The following is a 7,387-nucleotide window of genomic DNA, read 5'->3' as shown; positions in this document are numbered from 1 at the left end:
GTAGGAGAATGTTGAGAAACATGAGGAGAATGTTCTGAAGGAGAATGTTGAGAAACATGAGGAGAATGTTCTGAAGGAGAATGTTGAGAAACATGGGATCTTCTCTCCAGAACATTCTCCTCATGTTTCTCAACATTCTCCTACAGAACATTCTCATGTTTCTCAACATTCTCCTACAGAACATGAGCACTGCTTGTTGTCCAACACTTCATCCCAGCCTTTAGAGGATTTGATTAACATTTGACACTTTTATAAGATCTAAGTGATAAATGTGATTGCCTAACCATCAGAGAAAAACTTATTTGGCTTCGTTGTCATGTTCAATGCTATTTCTATTGAATAATTTGGACAGCTGTCTCTAAGTCTAATTTATCTTGAGCATATTTCAAATGCACAAAAATGATATGTCAAAAAGCATCACATTAAATATACGTGATGAAAGCTATTCCGTACATCTGTACGCCATTTTACAGTGGCAGTGTCATTATCTGTGACATGCAATAAAAGATCATGTAACCTTCATTTGTAATTGTCTTGGTGTTCTGTTTTTTTTWACTTGCTCCTGAAGTAATTTGGGTGTGCTGTAGCAATTACATAKGTGACCGGTTACAGGATATGAGGCATTTGACGCCAGTTCCTACTTCACTGTTGGGCCGTAAATATATACATTCTTCAGAAATGCCTTCTTAAACTTTAATGCGTCTTAATTACAAACTGGTATGTGATTTATAAATATGAATAAAAATGTTGAATTATGAGCCTAGTTTAGCCAAGGAGAAAGCACTGAGCTACAGTATACAGGGAGAAAGAAAGGATCCTTCCTGGCTAGTCATGATTGGCTGAGATAATTAAGAGGTTGGACATGCCGTGAGATGAGTCCTGATTGGCCTGTCATGTCACAGGATTCTGTTTATAAAATAATTGGAGCTTTCCTGGTCAGTATATCGATAATATTTGCTACCACAGATTTTTGGAATGATACAGCTTTGGACAACTGCAAAAGTGTTACTAGAGCTCTCGAAAACATTGTTGCTCTGACTTTAGCTGTGTTTTAGTAGAGAGAATACTCTCTGGAGAACAATGCCATGCTGACTCACGTGTTTACATGTGTGGGTGGAGCTAACGCTTAAGAGGGTGTAAACTATGCGGAATAGGTGTAAACACAGAAGAGCTCTCTAGGAAGTGCAACAAGCTCATGAAAATCTTTCAAAGGGCATTTTTGCTCCTACTTGTTTCCTTATGTGGGATAACAAGTGTATCAAGTTTTTCCAGCACCATACGTTTCCCATGTTTCCKTCAACTACAGTTTATGTCGACCATTTTGAAGCGCTGAGTCTGTACTTTTCATATAATCAATATCATATAGTCATAGTCATGTACTTTTCATAAAATGTAAATAAATAAAACATATCACTTGCGTTTGATTAAAGCCTCAATAGAGACATCTGGACATGATGTGCGATCAAATATCTGAGAATTATATTTCAAAGTAATTCTTTTTTATTTCTCTATACTCTTCATTCTCTACAAAAAATGTGGAGTACGTTGTAGATATCAGTCAAAATAAAGATTAACGCTACAGAATGTGTGGAGTACGTTGTAAATATCAGTCAAAATAAAGAATAACACTACAGAATGTGTGGAGTACGTTGTAGAGATCAGTCAAAATAAAGACTAACACTACAGAATGTGTGGAGTACGTTGTAGAGATCAGTCAAAATAAAGACTAACACTACAGAATGTGTGGAGTACGTTGTAGAGATCGGTCAAAATAAAGACTAACTCTACAGAATGTGAAATCTGTTCAAGAGGTACTATGGTTAGTGAATACAGTGGACTGTATTGTTAATTTGCACCGTAACACTGCCTGACCTAACTTCAGTGAAAGAACAGCTTGGTAATAGATTTTCCCCTCTGACCACATTAGTTCAAGCAGTGCTTTCAACCTACTGTACTTCTATAACCTAAGCGTTCATACCCCTCCAGGTCGAACAGCTTTGAAGTCTGTGCCTTAGATGGAACGAGCACCAATATTCTACAATTTTGCACTGCAGCAGAAAGCACTGACTGGCTTCAAGCAATATCAACCAATATCAGTGATTTGACACTGGAGAATGTAAGTCTACAGTATTAACAGGTACATTTTTTTTAAACACAGATTTAATTGATAGGATTAAGAGGTTAAGATTACTGTATTGGTCAATTGCACACAAAATCCTACCGAAAGTGACGTCCGCTTTTAACCTAACACCGCTGAAAGACACCTACCTACCTACCTACCTACCTACCTACCTACCTACCTACCTACTACCTACCTACCTACCTAACTACCTACTACCTAACCTACCTACCTACCTACCTACTACCTAACATACATACATACATACATACATACAATACATACATACATACATAATACGTGCCATTAGAAAGTATTCAGACCCCTTGACTTATTCCACATTTTGTTGTGTTACAGCCTGAATTCAAAATTGATTAAATATCATTTTTTCTCTCACCAATCTACACACAATACCCATAATGACAATGTGAAAACATGTTTTTAGATATGTTTGCAAATGTATTGAAAATGAAATACAGAAATATCTAATTTACATAAGTATTCACTCCCATGAGTCAATACATGTTAGAATCACCTTTGGCAGTGAATACAGGTGTGAGTCTTTCTGGGTAATTCTCTAAGAGCTTTGCCACACCTGGATTGTACAATATTTGCACATTATTATTTCATGTAGACAGCCATTTTCAAGTCTTTCCATACATTTTCAAGACAATTTAAGTCAAAACTGTAACTAGGCCACTCAGGAACATTCAATGTCTTCTTGGGAAGCAACTCCAGTGTATATTTGACCTTGTGTTTTAGTGGTATTGTCCTGCTGAAAGGTGTATTCATCTCCAGTGTCTGTTGGAAAGCAGACTGAAACATAGCACGTTGTATTCAGGACAAAAGCAGTATTACTTTAGTGCCTTGTTGCAAACAGGATGCATGTTTTGGAATATTCTGTACAGGCTTCCTTCTTTCACTGTCAATTAGGTTAGTATTGTGGAGTAACTACAATGTTGTTGATCCATCCTCAGGTTTCTCCTATCACAGCCATTAAACTCTGTAACTGTTTTAAAGTCACCATTGGCCCATGGTGAAATCCCTGAGCGGTTTCCTTCCTCTCCGCAACTGAGTTAGGAAGGACGCCTGTGTCTTTGTAGTGACTGGGTGTATTGAATACACCATCCAAAGTTAATTCATAACGTTCACCATGCTCAAATGCGTATTCAGTGTCTACTTTTTTAAATGTGTTACCATTCTACCAATTGGTGCCCTTCTTTGCGAGGCATTGGAAAACCTCCCTGGTCTTTGTGGTTGAATCTTTGTTTGAAATTCACTGCTCAACTGAGGAATCTTACAGATAATTGTATGTGTGGGGTACAGAGATGAGGTAGTCATTCAAAAATCAAGTCCATGCAACTTATTATATGACTTTTTAAGCAATTATTTTTAGGCTAGCCATAACAAACTTATTTAGGCATTGCCATAACAAACTTATTTAGGCTAGCCATAACAAACTTATTTAGGCTAGCCATAACAAACTTATTTAGGCTAGCCATAACAAACTTATTTAGGCTAGCCATAACAAACTTATTTAGGCGTTGCCATAACAAACTTATTTAGGCATTGCCATAACAAACTTATTTAGGCTAGCCATAACAAACTTATTTAGGCGTTGCCATAACAAACTTATTTAGGCGTTGCCATAACAAAGGTGTTGAATACTTATTGACTCAAGACATTTCAACTTTTCATTTTTAAATCATTTGTAAAAATGTAAAAAAAAATATATATATAATTCCACTTTAACATTATGTGGTATTGTGTGAAGACCAGTGACACAACATCTAAATGTAATCTATTTTAAATTCAGGCTGATACACAACGAAATGTGGAAAAAGTCAAAGGGTGTGAATACATTCTGAAGGCACTGTACATCTACAGGTTTTGGAGAGGTGCGGGTGCCTGCCATGCTGGGAGCTGTCGTTGTAGAATTTCCCAAAGGCCAARTACTACCTTGAGACGCACACAAGTTACTCACAACAGAAGATTTGTGCCGAGCTCCGAGTGGCATTAGAATATTTAAATCCTCCTATTCCTATATCATTACTATCATAATGATCCTCTCCCTCTCTTCTAGAAAGAGGTATTCATGGGCATAATGAATTACTGCCTTGTAGTTAATCCATCATTAATACTCACATGCTCGCTAGTGTTTAGCGATCTCATTTTCACGATCTCCTTTTGATTAACACACGGATGATCTATCTGCCTGCCTCTCTAAAGATCCATCCATGCWGCTCTGAGCTGCACAACCACACAGCTGGGGTTTTTTATATATATTTTTTTAATTCAGCCGTGCGTCACCTAATTATGGATAAGGAGTCTGATTGCTAAACGTCCAATCAGGATGTGATTGTGAGAGGAGCTTGGGGAGCAGAACTCGTTTGGCTTTTATTGTGGTGACCAACAAACCTATAAATAGACTGTGACATCCTCTGGGCCCTGACATGTTCATCAATTGAGACTTCATATGATATAGCAGCTGACTTTCAGCTTGCTTAATAGGATGTTAGTTGTTGGTTTGATTTTGATCATGGGAGCAGTAATTACATTACAGCTGGTCTATGACCATGTGACAGTAATGTATTAGAGCTTGGTTTTGACCATGTGACAGTAATGTATTAGAGCTGTTTTGACCATGTGCAGGTAATGTATTAGAGCTGGTTTGGACCATGTGACAGTAATGTATAGAGCTGGTTGACGCATGTGACAGTAATGTATTAGAGGTGGTTTTGACCATGTGACAAGTAATTGTATACGCTGTCGATGACAGTATGTTGATTTGACCATGTGACAGTAATGTGAATGTGACATGTAAGTAAGTATTGCTGGTTTTGACATGTGACAGTATGTTGAGTCCATGTCAGTATGATGGATTTTGACCATGTGACAGTATATTAGGATGGTAATGTGGAAGTAAGTGACTGGTTTGACCATGTGATTATGTATAACTGGTTTACTGTGAAGTAATGTCATGAGATGTCTGTGACAGTGCTTACCTGTGACAGTAATGTATAGATGTGAATGTTGAACATTAGTATACAGCTGTTTATAATGTATACAATGCTTTTCTTTATTGTTTCCACTCTACAGATGAAAAGATTAACAGATAGTTGCTCTCGGGATGATCCAGGTAATGTTCTCAATGCAAGGCCCGCTATAACTCTAATCTAAACATCGTATCTATACTATCTACAACTCTTGACTCTATAACTATCTACATCTATCTATCTAATCTATATACATTCACCTAAACTACACTACTATCTATAACTTCTAATCTATAACTATCTAATCTACTATCTACATTATAATATCAACTATTAATATCTACATCTATAACTACATACTACATCTTAACTATCTACATCTATAACTTTCTCATCTATACTATCTACCTCATAACTATCTACATCTATAATTCTATCTACATGCTATACTATCTACATCTATAACTGTATAGCTACATACTATTACTATGCTCATCTATAACTATTCTACATTATAACTATCTACATATACTACTACATCTATAACTATCACATCTATAACATATCTACATCTATAAACTATCTTCATCTACAACTATCTACATCTATAACTATCTACATTATAACTATCTACATCTAAACTATCTACATCTATAACATCTACATCTATAACTATCTACATCTACAATATATATACAGACATACTACTACATCTTAACTTCTACATCTATAACTATCTACATCTATAAACTTTCTACATCTATAACTATCTAACAGTCTACTAACTATGCTACATCTTATAAACTATCTACATCTATAACTATCTATCACAACACAACTATCTACATCTCGAACTATCTACATCTATAACTATCTACATTATAACTAATCTACATCCTATAACTATCTACATGCTATGACTATCTACAATCTTATTCAAACTATTATACTAAACTTATTCTACATCTATAACTTCTACATCTTATAACTATCTACAATCTATAATGATCTACATCTATAACTATCTAGAAAACATAATTACAACTACTCATCTATTCTACAATATCTATCTAACTATTCTATCACTCTGTATAATACACATTATACTATCTACGTATATCTAATCTAATACTATCTACATCTATAACTATACTATCATCTATAACTTTACTATATACTATCTACATCTATAATTTCACATTACATTCTCATCTATAATTATCTACAAGCTTATTACTATCACATCTATAACTATACTACTAATCTATAACTATTCTACATCTTAAAAGAGTATTGTAGAATAGGGACTTAATTTCTACAATGGTTCATATAAGAATATGTTATAATCGGGGATTTGGTAGGCATAGGTCTATGTAACTATCTACAATCTGGATATGTACGACTATCGATTCATATCTAACATCTATAAGGAGTATCTACAATATAATACTAAGGTCTTACCATTACTATTATAGTTATATTGATTATGCTTATCTGATTCTTAGACTGTACTATAACTTTCGGTATTTGATTATAATAGTGTGGTACTTTAGGGATGAGCATCTAATAAGTATTTCTAACAGTGCTATAGAATATTATGGATTCCATCGAATGTTTAAACGACATAGTATCTTCTCCCGAATTTTAGCATCTATATGAATGTATCTTAATCGTATCATTCAATATACAGAACTAGTCTATAAATTATCGTTATAACTAATATCTAACACTATAACTATCTACATCTATAACTATCGTACATCTATAAATTTACACATCTATAACTATCTACAGTCTATAACTTTTCTACATCCTAAAATATAGTTGTTGCTTTATTTGTATGGCATAGCTAGAATTATATCTACAAACATCTACATCTATAACTTTTTTCGTGAATCATCTAATATAGTACTTACACTGGCTGTTGTATAGACATTTCGTTTTATAAACTAATCTACTCTTTAACATTAGTTTTCCATCTTATAATTTTATCGCTTACAACTATTCGGCGATCTGATCTTAATACTATGGGATCGTTAGATATATTGGTCACTATCTAGAGTAGTAATTAAGTTTAAATTCTACCATCTGTAGTGTCTATGCTATCATGTTCTATATTTACTTATGGGAGCAACGACTTATTTAATATCTAATATCATGTAATTTAGGTAATATAACACTATCCTTAACACTTTAGATAACACTCGGGTATTACATCTTTAGACTATCTACATTCGGCTACAAGCTTCGTACAGTCATGTAACTGATCTAG

The 7,387-nt window shown here is 34.5% G+C and overlaps 1 long non-coding RNA gene across 1 annotated transcript in view; it reads left to right on the top strand.

Moving 5' to 3' along the window:
- The window catches only part of LOC112073872 (uncharacterized), a 25,484-nt gene extending 23,374 nt beyond the window's left edge, over positions 1–2,110 (top strand). Inside the window, exon 4 of the long non-coding RNA XR_011476705.1 lies at positions 1,987–2,110. This is a non-coding gene — a long non-coding RNA (uncharacterized lncRNA). The remainder of the gene's footprint in view (positions 1–1,986) is intronic.
- Positions 2,111–7,387: the final 5,277 nt, after the last annotated feature.

This window comes from Salvelinus sp. IW2-2015, unplaced genomic scaffold (genome assembly GCF_002910315.2).
Source record: "Salvelinus sp. IW2-2015 unplaced genomic scaffold, ASM291031v2 Un_scaffold2401, whole genome shotgun sequence".
Lineage (NCBI taxonomy): Eukaryota > Metazoa > Chordata > Actinopteri > Salmoniformes > Salmonidae > Salvelinus > Salvelinus sp. IW2-2015.
The sequence above is the reverse complement of the archived record's forward strand: the minus strand, read 5'-3'. Positions and strand labels throughout refer to the sequence as shown.